General features: G+C 41.0%; 2 long non-coding RNA genes across 2 annotated transcripts in view; one reads left to right on the plus strand and one right to left on the minus strand.

Annotated features, from left to right (window-relative positions):
* Positions 1-15,737, plus strand: part of LOC308473127 — a 40,728-nt gene that overhangs the window by 22,781 nt on the left and 2,210 nt on the right. Inside the window, exons 5-8 of the long non-coding RNA XR_013983923.1 lie at positions 12,302-12,368; positions 13,159-13,263; positions 14,079-14,167; positions 15,604-15,708. This is a non-coding gene — a long non-coding RNA (uncharacterized lncRNA). The remainder of the gene's footprint in view (positions 1-12,301; positions 12,369-13,158; positions 13,264-14,078; positions 14,168-15,603; positions 15,709-15,737) is intronic.
* LOC308473132 lies at positions 1,063-4,416 on the minus strand. Its single transcript, XR_013983933.1, has 3 exons — positions 4,123-4,416; positions 1,511-2,088; positions 1,063-1,191 (listed from the first exon to the last, which is right to left on the minus strand). It is a non-coding gene; the product is annotated as an uncharacterized lncRNA (long non-coding RNA).

The raw sequence follows: 15,737 nt of genomic DNA on the forward strand, positions 1-15,737 counted from the left end.
TGAGCTTCATAGAGTTTGGGTGGGAAAACAGATGAAGTACTTCCTTGGGGTAAAAGTAATTGATTTGGGTCTGCAGATAAATCTTGATCCCTAGAGCCCTGCAAGAAAAAAACAAACTCATTCAGTATTTTGCTAAGGCAATTGTTATGTCAGGGTAAGCATTTTGGTTTGCCATATGGAATGATTCATCTGTCTCTTTTCCCCATGCACTGCCAACCCCCCACTCCACCTGAGCCAATTTCAGGAGTTGGGGTGGGGGTGGGAGGAGGAGAAGCCTGTAGCACAAGTGGAAGACCTTGCTCAGCACTTCTGCTGATGGGTACAATTGGCTGAATCCTCCTCGTTTTTGAGAGAGGGACAGGAGAGAAGGGGCAAAAACAACTCTTTCTCGGGAAAACTAAGCCCAAATTCAGTCTTGCCACTGTTATGATGTCATGTTTGGCTCCTCTGAGCTAATGAGCTTCACAATATTCATCAATGGAAAGTAGTAAACACTTGAAGCACAAAAATGTTCTATATTGTGTTTTTAATATTATGTTGGGAGCCACTCAGAGTGGCTGGGGAGGGACGGTCAGATGGGTGCGGTATAAGTAATATATTATTATTATTATTATTATTATTATTATTATTATTATTTTCTACCCACATCAGGATCTGTTAAATTTATCCAAGGATGCACAATAGTTTTTGGAAGACTTCCATTGACAATGTCATGTGGGCATCACATTTTGAAGGTCATCCATTGCCCAGTGGGCTTAGAGAGTCAAAAATATCTCGTTTTCTGCTGAGCACCATGATTTCCTGTCAGCTTTCTACATCTCTGTAACCCCCCCACCCCAATATGCATCTAAGAGTATATGTGGATATGAGTGACACTGTGTGGAAAGAATCAGACACTAAGGACATACAATACAAAGAAATATAGCTGTGCCTAGCATTCAGGTAGCACACTAAAGTCATGTTCATTTGATCAGGACACAGGAACACCTGTCATTCTCTAGAATGTGCCACTTTTTGGAGGTCATTTTATTACTGTACATAGGTAGGGGTAGCTAATGTGGTGCCTTCTAGACGTTTTTGGACTCAAGCCTCATCGTCCTTGACCATTGGCCACAGTGGCTGGGGCTGATGGGATTTGTAGTTCAAGTACATCTGGAGGTCACTCCATTGACTTTCTGCTTGATACTATATCTGTATTGTCACGGCTAAAATGGCCGCTGTTTCTTTAATGGGAATAAAGCTGGGTCAGCATGACTCAGCGGCTTGCAGCAAGTTGTATATATAAGTGATAAATGTTAGTTTGTTGCTGAGGCTGGTGTTTGGGTTGGTTAGTGCTGGTGTGTATTTTTAGTCAGTCGTGTTTTGCACAAGGACTTTTAAGAATAAAACTCTGCAAGGATATTCTTCTGGACTCTTTTATGCCGACAAGGGTCTGAGGACCAGGCTGAGGAGACAAAGGGAGGTCAGAACCCTTTCCTTCTTTTTTTTTTTGCTTTTTACAAACACTGACATGTATAAACAAATTAGCTTGATGTCCCTAGTTTGTGTAAACGTGACTTGGGATGGGGAAGGGAAGGAGTAGGAAGGGAAGAAGGCTTGAATCTGTTCCTGTTGAAAATAGAACAGCAACCCAAGAAACAATTGCAGTCATAATAATAACTGCTTATGTGCTTTATTAACAATTAGGCAGTATACAGTTCTGTTAATCCATGCTTAGTCATTTTATAGTATTTTAACTATGCATCAAGCAATATGGTGAGGCAGTTTAGAGAACGACATATGAAGTGCAATATCTGAAATCCAGATTTAGACATTCATTAAACACCTCCATAAAATCTGTGGTAATTCAGTTTAGCTTGGTCAGAGTGGAACTTGGGGTGATGACATGTCATTTTCAATAAATGAACATTTTTCAGTGAGTCCATTAAAAGAGAGAGAGAGAGGCAGATTCTCCAACAAACATGCTAGCTTTTTCCAGGACTGCAATTTGTTTGCCATTTTGTGCAAATGTGATAATAGAATCATTTCACCCTCGGTGAACAGGTAAAGACATGCTTATCTGTTTTAAAATCCGGATAGAGGAGTCTTCTGCAAAGGAAAAAAAAAGCACATTATTATCCCTTTGATCTTTGTCACTTACAGCATTAAATGAAAACCATTTGAAACAGTGGCATTATATTAAATGAATCTAAGTGCTCACGTAGGGCTCAGACTATTGTAAGAGCATGGAGATAAAATCATCCAGGTTGGCTATAAGCCACCCAGTTCCAGCACCTAGTCCCTGCTTTTTAGTAACATGTCCCAACAGTAGCTTCATCAGGGTCATCTCTAGATTATAACCCCTCCTCTGCCCAGCAAAAAAAGCCATCAGTGGGTCCCCTTAGCTTACTTTCTAATCACCTCCTAGCCGCTTTGCCTTGAAAATCACCACTCAACTGAGAGGTGTGCTATTTGACCTGAGAGGTCAAATAGAGAGAGTGAAAGCTTTTAGCCTCTCAGAGTGTTTGCTATAGTTGACATTCATTTCCCTGCCATGAATGGACCACTGCTTCTGCTATATAGGCAAAATTATTTTCTCCCAGGATAAACACTGAAAGTGCACACAACACTGCATGGGCTGGCCATGTATTGGTGACTGCCCATCAGCTGTTTGAGTAGGCAGGCTGAAGCACCCTGTGCAGCTGCAGTTAAAGGCTGCATCCAGGTTCCTCAGCAAGGGTTACTATGAAGGCTCTGAGAAGCAACAACAGCATCTAGCTTCTCTCATGGCAACAGCAAATGTGGCTTTTTCAGGATCTTTGTCTTCATTTTTACCTACCGTGTAGCTTAATAGTAGAACCCATGTTGTTTTGCACACACAGAAACTCCCAAGTTCACTTACTAGCATCTCCAGGTTTTTTGGGGGGGGTCAGTTTGGGTGTATGAAGGTGATTTGAAAGTTATCTGCCTGAGACCCCATTGAGACCCACTACCAGTCACAGTAGATGACACTGGCAGCCGCTTACAAATTCCTACCAGGTGCCCAAGCCAGGTGCCATGCTTACTCAAAAGCAAGTTCTCCTGTGTGAATAGGACATTATGTGGGGGTCACCCAGGCCCCTTGGACTGGCATATTTCTACCCTGTGTTACTATTGTGCCTATAGAGAGAGTTGTGGGTCCTGCAGTCACCTCACTGACCCTTTCCCCAGCTAGTTCTTATTCTTCTCTTTTGTTTCTCATTCTCTTCAACAACAGTCTCCAAAATGTGGAGCTTTCCCTCTCTGCCCCATCCTCTGAGACATAAAGGCCCCTTCCACGTCCTCTTCTCTGACAGGTGAGTTTCATGGCACAATAAAGGCCCTCGCCAATCAAAGCATCCAGAATTAAGAGGGGAAGCAGGATTCTCATTCAGAGTTATGGGACTATTACAACCTCCCACATTACTCCTGGTTCATTTGCAATCAGCTTTTTCATTATCTTTCAGCTACACCGGTCCAGAATTATGTTAATTGCCTATTAACTACAGTTGGGTGATTCATTTATTCTTTTAATTTAGAGTATCGATAATGGATCTAACCTCTATTTTGCTTTTAAAACTTTTTGATACAGTCTGTGCTGTCAGTGCAGCGACAGTGAAAACACAATGTCAATACCGTCACTACTCCTCAAGATCATGCAATCTCTCTAGGCAGCATCGCATCCTATATCTTTGGCGTCTCCTTGGACAGCTTTAAGTGGCACTTCGGCAAATTGTAGGGAAAAGTCACCCTACTCCCCCTTTTGCTGTTCCTTTATGTTTAAAAATAGGTTTCAGCTGGAGTGTTTTCAGAAATCTTTCTGACTTTTCTTTCAGCCTGTAGCATTCTTATACTTTTCAATATAGAGTGGCTTGGATGGCTCAGACATGGGAACTACAGTCCTTCCCAGAGATGTTTACATAGCTTTTGGAAGCAAATGGGATTTAGAAAAAAGTAACTGTGCTTGGATTATGAGCTCTTCTGTGCCTTTGAAGAAAGGGAAACTGTGCATTCAAAAGGGGGAAAGGCTGTACCTCAATGGCAGAGCAGCTGATCTGCGTACCAGAAGATCCAAAGATCAATCATCAGGATCTCCAGTTAGGGCTAGGAAGGTCTCCTGCCTACCTTTGGAGAGCTGCTGCCAGCCAATGTAGTACAGAACTAGACGACTTGCTAGACGATAACCTCCTATTTTCCTATGGAAAGATTCCATGGAATGATATGTCATTATGACTCGTAAGGGTGGGAAACTGCAATGGGATAGTAGTGTGCAAAACTCATAGGTAGCATTCTGCTTGATTTTTCAAGCCCCAAGCAGCAGCTGGCAATTAGAACTCCATTTGTTGGTTGCTTTTGCTCTGCTGTCTAGTGTCATTATGTAGTATAGTCACTAAGTGCAATGGGGCTTTATTGTATTTGGGTGAGTCAGGAGTTTCTTGTTACCGTTCTGTTGGGGACAAATGACAAATATCCTATTTACCTTCCTGACTCACAGTATTTGGGTGAGTCAGGAGTTTCTTGTTACTGTTCTGTTGGGGACAGATGACAAAGATTCTATTTACCTTCCTGACTCATAGCCTTCCAAAACATTGTCAGTTGCTCACTCCACTTAAAGACTCCAGTTATTTGTAGTGCATTATGGGATATATATAAACAGTTGTTCTTGTGCCACTCTGATTTGGCACAGAAATCAGACTAAAGATGGTTTGGTGGAAGATTTAGATTATTGTGAGCATACAAATGATTTGGCACTAAATGATATGAGAATACAGAAATCACAAGAATGCATAATGCTCATTTCTGTGGAATAATTCATGAATAGATTCATGAGAAGGATGGCAGGTTGCAAAATGGCAACCATAATATTTCAGATCAGGGTTTGTTTACAGAACTGCACTATTCAGGCCTAATTACAACCACAGACACTTTTTTTAATTATTTAAATTGTATTTATACTTTCCACCAAACCATCTGGCAGTATTGTAGCCCTTCTATTAATCAGAAACATTGGAAGTGGTGATGACGTACACCTCCACCCTCAACTGGTGTCACCTCCATGGATAGACTTTGTAAATGCCCAAATAGGGCTTTGGAACTTTGCCTCCAGTTATTCAAATAGTCCAGGGATATTTCCAGTGTGGTATATGAACGTAGGAGCCAACTCCTAGGGACTAAGGGGTCTTCAGCTCCCCCATAAGATATTTGAGCCCCCACCCAAGTTGATGGGCATTGCCATTCAAATGGTATATGTGCACTGTCTCATGTGATCTGTTATGTGGGGCGGGGCTTACCTCCCCCTCCCCCAATATTTTGTTCAGGTTGGCAGCCCTGTATGTGAACAAATTCTGGAAGCCAATAAGATATAAATGCTTATGCTGGTGGTAGTTAGCATGATAATATGCTGGTGTTGCTAGGATCTCATTCTAATATTGCCTTTTAAAATTGTGCTGAGAGTTTTCTGAAGTATCTGTGGTGAATGCAAACCAGTTGGCATCATTTACCATTGTTCGGCAATCTTATATATTTAATTGTGCCCAAGTAAGCCAAGGATAACAGATTAACATTTTGCCTCCACATTGTATTTGCTTTGTATTGGTAAAAATGGCTATGCAAGGCAGTGAGGAATTGAGACTGCAAATCTAAATGCACTTACCAAGGAGTGAATTCAGTGCCTTGCATCCTGAATTGCCCTTCTGCAAACAATAGGTTGCCTTCTAGTCACAGAAGAGACTCTGGTCCAGTGTAGGCTCTTATTAGTTGAAAGGATGGAGGCAATTTTCACTTGTTCCCCTATGCTCTCCTCCTGCATTGCCTTCCCCACTGTTCTAGAGGGTTCTTCTTCAACTGCCTAGACCAGATTTTTAAATACTGCTGGGGGTTGTAGGAAGAATGAATAAAAATCAACTTCCCATTCTCCTTTGGCCAGGGGGAACATCACATCAGAGGAGTTCCACTGACACAAACTTAGAATCCAAGCCTAGTGGATTTACTTCCAAGTATAGTTCCTAAGAATTGCACTGTACATCATATGCCAATTCCGTGTAAAAATTCTGCATGAATGTAACATAGCAATTAGATCATACATTGTGGAAAAGTGATGAAGTATCTTATTAGGTGATGTGCAACACTGAGTAATGTATTGGGGGCTTTTTGGTTTTTTAAATTTATATTTATTTGTTTTATTTTAAAATCTTTAAGATAATACAGTGGTACCTCGGGTTACATAAGCTTCAGGTTACATACGCTTCAGGTTACACACTCCGCTAACCTAGAAATAGTGCTTCAGGTTAAGAACTTTGCTTCGAGATGAGAACAGAAATTGTGCTCCGGTGGCGCAGCAGCAGCAGCAGGAGGCCCCATTAGCTAAAGTGGTGCTTCAGGTTAAGAACAGGTTCAGGTTAAGAACGGACCTCCGGAACGAATTAAGTACTTAACCTGAGGTACCACTGTATTTTAGTTTACTGTTAATTATGTTGCTTTGAATGTATTCTTTGTATCTGACTTTCTGTAGTGTTTTATTCTGGATGGTTTTAGTTGATGTTTTAACATGTTGCAAACCGCTTTGAGGTTTTTTCTTAAAAATATAAAGTGGTATAAAAATGAAATGAATAATGATGGCGGTGCTAATGATGATGTGGGGATTTCTTCTTTCAGCCTTTTGGTATCACTTCACTCTATGTAATGATGGACGCCCTCCAGGCTCTCCCCATTTGGCCCATGAGTTTGCAAAGCCCTGTGTGTTGAGCTTTGCAAGCACCAATGATCAGCTGATCATTAAGGCTTGCCAGGAGCCTGTGCCTTTGCCCACAGGACTTTGTTTCAAACCATGCATGCATATATGGGTCACCTGATTTCATTGTGACATCAGGTGATTGATTACCTGTCAGAATTGGCCCAAAGGGGATGGGGGAGATCACGATCTGGCCTGTGGCATAACAATGTTCAATAACTATTTAATCATTTCTTTAAATAATTTCTATTGTGCTTTTCTACACCAGAGTGTACTCAAAGCAAGTTTACAGTAAAACAACAGATAACAAAACTCAAAATTATAAAAATGAAGCAAACCTATTGACTGACTTTGATGAACTAAAGGCCACCTCTAGCCCATTAAAGCTTATGTCACAATACGTTGGTTGGTCTTTAAGGTGCCACAAAACTCATTGTTGCTGACACGGTGAACACACTTTTCATATTTTCCATGGAACATTTTAAATATTTTAATTAAGATTTATTCCCTTCATTGTGTTTTGTAACTAGCAAAGATAATTAGAGAAAATATGACTCTCTGTCTATTTTCAAAATTATTGTAAGCTGCAGGCACATCTTATTAGACGGTATAGAAGAAAACACTGATAAAAGCGGAAGACTGGTGTTTTGGCTTTATAGCATACTTAGGTCACCCTCTGCTGGACAACAAATGAATAGCCATGGATTTTCTGCAAAATATTTCTCCCTTCCCTTAAACTTGTTGGTATAGTTTTAGGGACTCCTTGACACTTTCTGAATATCCAGGCATTTGTTCTTGGCTTAAGTGCTGATAATGTTACCTAGATTAAAAATATAGGAACACAGTATTTGAAAATATTTGTGATTGGTTTGCCAAGCAGTGAAACAACATCCACTGTGGCTCAAGTAAGCTCTTTATGGGGGTCAGAGCCTTTAATAAAACAAGGGCATAACAGAACAGTAGCAAAGGAAAAGTAGCATGTATTTGGAAGAGAAAACATAAACTCAAGCATTTTTTTAAAAAAGAGAGAGTTGTGTTCTTGCTCATTAAATATTTGCAAGCTGTCAAGACAGGATTTGACAGCTATATCCAAGAAAAGTGATACAAGCATAAATAGCTCAAATCTACATCTCAGAATAGCTGGCTGGACTTCATAACCTCTATGTATAACACAACTTGAGTTGGCAATATGGAAACACATGGGCAAGATGTCCAGATTTAGACTTATACAATTTTATTGCTAAACTTCTTCTTTCCTGAGAGAAGCAGGTCTGTGGCAGATGTTTATTATGGGTTTTCAGACATGAAATTCCTTGTCTATTTAGCTCCAGGGATTTTTATTTTGCTCTGATTAACCTTCTGGACTTTTTAAAGGCATTATTTTCCAGGGCCAGCCCTACCATTAGGCAGAGTGAGGTGGTAATCTCAGGCAGCTAGTTGTGGATGTCATGAAAAAGCTGCAAATTGTAAGTTATTAAATTTAATATGGTTGCGCTTTTCCTCCCAGGCAGAGGCATTTGTTATACGTTCTGCTTCAGGTGCCAAAAATAACTTGGTCAGCCTTGGGTACGATAGAACTGACTGGTGGGGTGGGGATTTGCTCATCTGCCTCAGATGACTTAATGTGTCAAGCTGGGCCTGTTTGTTTCTTATTTGTATTTATGAAAGAGAGGGAAGGATTGATATGCACCTTGTTGGGCATATCCAAGAAGGAATGAGCTGAAGGGAGATGATAGTATATTTGAGTTGTATATACTTTGATACATATAAGGAAATTGATTAAAAAACTGAATCGCTCTCTCTTTGTACAATTATTTTCCTTTCTAGAGAGAATGACCACTGGAGCTACACACAATGGGCATAGCATGCAAATTTAATGCCACCTACTATGACTGACTAACAGCTTTGGCATAGATTAATGTCTCCCATAAAATTCACCCTCTCCAGTTCATGTTTTTTGTATAAGGTAACATGCTTTAGTCACAGTTTGAATGCAAAGAATTGAATCTGGCCCAGGGACACCATACGGTGGTGTAATTCATATATTGAAGCAATTCAAAGAAAGTGCAATTTATGTAATTCTAGTCCCCCTGAAGGAAAAGTTCAGTGGGATTGACTAGAAAATTAAGTTTCAAATAGGCTTCTTGGTCCATCCTATATAGCATATATGCACACTCGCTGCAGAATGATTAAAAGCATTGCAAAGGTTATAATCTTAAATTCAGACACAAATACATCAGCTGGAAGTCAGTTCTGTTGCAATCAGGCAGGCTTAACGTCTGAGAAATGAGCCATTTGTATTGAGGCAACTGTATTTCTTCAGGAGCCTATTTATCTCTAGCTAAGTATTTTCAAAAGGAAGAAGACCTCTGGAATTGTTCAAGAGGCATAAATCCAAGATGCTGTCTGCCGTCTTTATTCCTTAGCTCTGTTGCATGCTGTGATTAACAGAAGGAAGCAATAGAGTTGTATATAGCTTTTCTTCTTCCTTAATCCTAAACACTTCCTTGGATTTCAGTGGAACCTTTTCCTGTGTGACTTTAGAATTGGCATCTCAGTTTCATACTTGCTATGAACCCTGTTCAACATGCCCCATTGGTGAAAATAGATTTAGACATTATAGAGGAATGTTGTCAGTGAAATTCACAGTAATTTGCACATTCAGCTGGCAGTAGATATTTGAAACATCTCAACTGGAATTTGCACCAGCTATGTGCAGTTTTACAGCCTGTGGAAGTGCCTTGCACAAGTTCGCCTTTTTGTGAGTGGTATTCAACTAAATACAGTGGTGCCTCGCAAGACGAAAAGAATCCGTTCCGCGAGCCTCTTCGTCTTGCGGGTTTTTTCGTCTTGCGAAGCAAGCCCATTAGCAGTTTAGCGGATTAGTGCTACAGGGCTTAGCAGGCTTAGTGGATCAGCTGATAAGCGGCTTAACGATAAGCTGATAAGCGGCTTAAGGATCAGCTGATAAGCGGCTTAACGATCAGCTGATAAGCGGCTTAACGATCAGCTGATAAGCGGCTTAGCATCAGCTGTTAAGCGGCTTAGCCATCAGCTGATAAGCGGTTTAGCGGCTTGGGAAAAAGGAAAAAAAACCTGCAGGAACTCGCAAGACATTTTCGTCTTGCGAAGCAAGCACATAGGAAATTCGTTTTCCGAAGCACCTCCAAAACGGAAAACCCTTTCGTCTAGCGGGTTTTCCGTCTTGCGAGGCATTCGTCTTGCGGGGCACCACTGTAATTGTGCTAGTAAGGAATAACACGACTGCAACAAGACTCGCCCCCTCTTCTCCTTGCATGTACCCCCACCACCCCGAAATCTGATCCAAAGGGTTGGGGTAGCTCCAGAAGAGATTTAGAGCATGCGCAGAGGGAGGAGAGGAATAATGTTGCATTGCACAAGGAGTAATCCTTGTACTGATGGAACGATTTGCTTAGCTTTAGCGCTATGATGAATGCAACTCTATATTTTCAATAAATTGCTGTTGGACAAAAGCAGAAGTTACTGCACCGATGAAAGGTTGTACTTCTTTGTTTGTTTGTTCATTCATCTTTCTTAAAATATTTGCATGCTGCCCAGGGTGACTAATGGACGTTCAATCATAAAATAATTACAAATAAAACATATTTAGAACATCCAAAGTCATGAACCTGTGATAGACGGACTATTTTGACATTAAAACTAAGTTAGTCCAGCAATCCTGAAATAAATAATATTAGGAGAGTTTTGTCCCCTTTTTCCACTGGCTTTTTTTAAAAAAAAGATGTGAATTCATATGAGCCTAAATTAAAGACAAGATCCACAGAAAGCCCTGTGCATTATCTCCGATTCCCTAGAGAAACAGTCAGTTCTTTTACTTGTTGTTCAGATGTTCTTGCTGCTGTCTTTTCAAAGGCTTCAGGTTCTTTTGAACTTATCAGGCTCTTGGCTAAAAAATGCCAGCGCTCTCTCTCCCCACCCTCCCCACCCGCCTTAATGAACAGCAAAGAGTAGCAAAATAGGAAACTTTGAATTAAAGTCTCTAAAAGCTGGAGAAGTAACTGATAATATCCAGTCCTTTTAGTTTAAGCTCCAAAAAAAGACAGTGGGAAATGTAAGAATTTAGTAGACGGTAATGTTGCTGTGCAGTAGCAGCTGTTTCCTAAAACGAAGGTGGGAAAAAAATCAAATATGTTGATGCAGTAACATTTAAATGTTCCAACTGTGTAGACTGGGGTCCAGCTGATGAGAATCAGGAGAGCGGTTTCCAGTTGCACGGGAAAGATCAACATCCATGGGGCTGGATCATTTAAATGTTAGCCCAATGGCACTGAAGCAACTCATAGAAAATGGGCCTCCAAACCTCTATTACAGAAGCTGCTTCTCTGGAAGGGGACAATAATTTATGGAAATTGACAATATGTGGCTATTTATTTAATCAAGAACCGCCAATCAGAAGCTCCATCTGAAGCTGATATAGTTAATTTGCAAATATTAGAGGTCACGGGTATAAGCTTAGAGCAGAATCTTCTCCCCATTCCCTCCTGCCCTGGCTGGCATGCCCTGCTAGTTTCTGCAGTGGCCTTACTATCTTAAGCAAGGGTGGCAACAATTTTCAACCCGAAGGCTGCATTCCTTCACGAGAAATCTGCTGGGGCCGGTGGCAAAAGAGGGCAGATCAATGGGTGCGACTTTTACCTTTGTACCATTGGCTATATTCTAGCCACAAAAGATGTTTACTTACTCCCACCCTCATTTCTCTCCACCTAGGGAAGCAAAAAGCATTACCACAGTTTAAAGGCACATTGCAGCCTGGCAAGAGTATTTGAGGATGGCTGGCCCAGGATGAAGATTGTGGTCTAGAGAGTTGGGTGGAGGCAGCCTGAGGAAAGGCCCAAGTGCTGGAAAGAAAGGCATGGAGGGCCCACTTCTCCTATTGGCCCAATAGAATACTAGTTCCATCCTCTAATTATCTTTATGTGTACAGGAGCCCCAATGTCTGTATGAAACTCTCCTGCCTACAGATACTTTTCCCTCCAGTGACGGCAACAAACAAATTCTTTACACCCTTTCTGTATGATCAAATAGGTTGGGATTTACAGGTTTCAGTGTTGCAGTAAAATGGGCACATCATTCATTTTAAGTTCTCCTATTAGTAACTGGTTCCACACGAAGTCAGGAATCTCAAAGAACAGCATAATATATATGGTGATCTGATTATTGGCCTGGCCAAAATAATAAATAATAAATAATAAATAAATAAAAGTATTTTCCTGGCTGAATATGTTAGAAGAAGCAATGAAATAACTCAAATGTAGTTAAGCGGTAAGACCTGGGCTGAATTTTCTTTTTCCCCGGTGACATTTTGCTGGAAACGACATGGCTCAATGAAATCAAATCTCTCTCTTTGCCAACTAGTCTGCCAAATTTCATTCAAGTCCAAACATTCATAGTTCATTTACATTATCTTTTTTTAAAAGCTCTTTAATCAAGGTAATATTTACTTCATCATTATGCCTGAAATCAAGACAGGATGTTCATCAGGGTATTTGGATCTAAACGTTCTTTCACCATTGTTTCCACTTTAATCTACAGGAGTCTGCTACAGCTAACAAAACAGATATGAAAACAGCATCTTTGGACCTTGAAACTAGAAATGATGGTATGGAAATATTAATTGCTCCTGTTAAATAATCACATGTGATCTGAAACACTGGTGTGGGTGAATGGAACCTCTGCTTGTACTTTAAGTCTGTATAGATCCATTTCCCAAGTGATGATGATGATGATGATGATGATGATGATTTTGTGGTTGACTCTGATCCTAAAATCAATAGGACATCTGTCTAAGTAAAGCCTGGGATGCTACAACATTAGAGAACTTCTCTGAAGGTACTTGAGAAGAGGTTGGCTATACCCCTTTCTGAGATGGCTTAGATCTGAAAAGCCCATCTCAAATGAGTCAGACCCGCTGGTGTCCATCTAGCTCAGCAAATTCTGCACTGACAGTGACTCTCCAGAATTTCAGATAGGAAATCTCTCCCAGTCCTGCCCGCAGATGCCAGGGATTGAACCTGTGATCTTTTGCATGCAAGCAGATGCTCTACCACTGCCTTTCCCCCAAAGGTGTTTTCTTCCTCTGCTTGTTCAAGAAGGCTTGCAGCAGCTTAGCACCAACATTTAAGAATCATGAACTCACTCCTAGGACTGCCAAGCCAAATGTAGTTAAATGATTACTGGACCCAAGGCAAAAGGGGGTTGGCATTAGGCTAGTGTGGGTGAATTAAGGGATTTCTTGCATTTTTGTAAGCAGCTAGCTATTCTGTGAAGAGATGTTGTATTAAATATGTGTTTCACTGTAGGTTTCCAATGCAAGATCTTGAGAACATGCAGAGCCTTATGCTTTCCAAGCAAATAATAATAATCTTTAGCTCCATTTTATTGTTTATCAGAACCAGCTTATGGCTTTGTCTCAGAACAATTCTGAAAACACAATTCAAAGCTTTGAATGGTTAATTTACAGTGGACTGAAGCTTCACATATCTGACGAATGCAGGGTAAGAAGTGCTCAGAGTATAGCTATTCTCTTCCGTAAGGGCTCTACAGACATATCCAGATCTACCACATAGGAACAAATATTGTTTGAAAGCATCAATACTTTACAAAGGAGGCATCTGTCAGCATTAACACTGATTGTAAGACCCTAAAACTTTAGGAGTCACACTATCTCAGCAGATACAACCTTTCTATTACCATACCACTATAGAAGAATACAATTTTGAATTCATACACTATACCGCTATGCCAGGCCCCACTTGAGACCTTCATTCTTCCCGGAAAAAATCTTAGTGTTTCCAGAGCACTTAGCTATTTGTTTGCCAAATAGCATTGTCTCATTCTTTGATTAGTATTATTGTTCTGAAGAAACATATAATATGGGCAACTGTAATTGTTTTCATAGAATGATTCACTTCTCTGTGCAGAAATTATGTTGTGTCCTATTGGTAACTGTGTGCATCACATCCTTCAAACACCAGAAGGATATTGTCTCTGTAGTAACTGCATGATTGTTGTTAATTGCTGTTTTCCTGCAGTTACAACTATAGCAATTGCAATTGCTTAACGTGCAAAAGCATTACTGGGGAAGAATGCAGTTTACATTTATCTTCATTAATAGAATCCAGTATTTGGAAATGAGGAGCAACCATCATGCTGTGTTCATTTGTTCCTTTGGGGCGTATGAACATCTGCTTACTATGCTGTCCTATAGAGACAATTATTCCACCATCACAATTTCCATGATGTTATGTGGCAGAAAAATGCAGCACGTAAGATGTTTGAAGTTATTTAATCTTTCCATTCTTCGAGGAAGAAGTCTGGTACCCAGAATTCAGTTATGACTTCAGAAGGAACAATTGTCTCTGTGTGCCTAATTGACTACTTTTAACATGCTTCTGAAAGGTATGAATAGGATAACATACAATACGTAAAGATAACAGCAGAGAATATCAGGGGTCTCAAAGTTCACTTAAATAAAGGTAGTCAGAATTTGGAACTGTTAAATGCCAAGTTTCAATTAAATGTATAAAATCACTGTGTTTGAAAACTGGGGGAACATGTCCCCACCTACTTCCATATTTTTCTCCTTTTGTATCGTTCACTTTTCTCTGAATGATGTAATACTGCTACAGTTCTGCTGCACTCGCACTGGATGGGGAACCTCAGTTCAGATGAGCATAGACTAGCATCTAGTGCAACCTTTGCCAACCTGGCATCCACCAGAAATTTTGGACTGCAGTTCCCATTATGGGAGTTGTAGTCCAAAACATCTGGAGGGCACCAGACAGACAAAGGCTGATCAAGTGAATCCCTATAAAATATATAACAATCAGATCAAAAGGTCAATAGGAGAATTAAGTAAGTGTGTTTTTCTCTGATTCTTAAGCATGATCCACCCAACTGTAAGCTTTCTTAAGGGTTCAATCATATGCATAGTTAACTAGGAATCCCATTTAATATAGTTTGTGTCCTGAACCTCGGCATACCCGGAGGTCAGTCCTGATGGTGCACACAGTCCCAAGGGTAACATTACAGAGTAGTCAGATGGTCCAAATGGTCAAATACCAGTCTAGGTCCAATACAACGAGCAAAGTCTGAAGTCAATCCATAAGGTCAGGTTCCAGCCTCTGCAGAAGATCCAGGGGGGATTGAAGCACCTGGGATCCGTCCCAAAGTCACAATCTAGGGGCATTCCCAAAGCACCCAAGCTGTGGTCCATCAACAGAGAAAGTTGAACAAACAGTGTCTCTGACTTGCTTCCCTTCTATCCTTCCCAATCTTGATTGATGCACCTGAGCTTACTGCAACTGAGCAGCTGTGTCTCTCCACTTGACAAAAGCATGTGATCCTCATCTGCCCTGAGCTTAATCCAGCTGAGTGACCACAACCTCCTTTCAGACTTAACAAGTTCCATGATCTCCACCTGGTCCACTACTGAGCTGGGCTGTCTTCCCTTGCCTGCCTCAGTCTCCTGGAGTGCACTTCCTGTAGTTCCCAGTGCCTCAGAAGCCTGCCCTGTCCACAGATATGGGGGCATCTCTGGTTCTGGTGATGTGTCCCTTTCCCCTGGCTCCCATGAAGTATCAGCTGCCCCTTCAACGTCCTCTGATGTTCCGTAAGTACCCCCTGAGTCCCCAACTTCCCCTTACCCATCTACAGCTTGTCCCGGTGTGTACCAGTTATGGCTACACCCCTCGCCGGCATCCTCCACCCCTTCCTTGGTGTCCTGCCAGGAACATACAAGAGTGTGCTAACTTCAATGCCTCTTAAAAGTGCTTAAACTTGGATGTGTCCTGCCCAGTAAGTGAGAGTTCTGCACCTGCTTAACTCCCCCACAGAAATCCATGGGACTTAGAGGTATTTAGCTGTGCCTAGATTGCACCCCAAATTCTTAATTGCATCTGGAGTCCATGGATGAGTAGACATGGTATTAACACTAGGATGTAAGTATATTATATAGTTTTCTGCTTTA

The sequence above is a fragment of the Podarcis pityusensis genome (assembly GCF_964106645.2).
Source record: "Podarcis pityusensis genome assembly, chromosome: 3".
NCBI lineage: Eukaryota > Metazoa > Chordata > Lepidosauria > Squamata > Lacertidae > Podarcis > Podarcis pityusensis.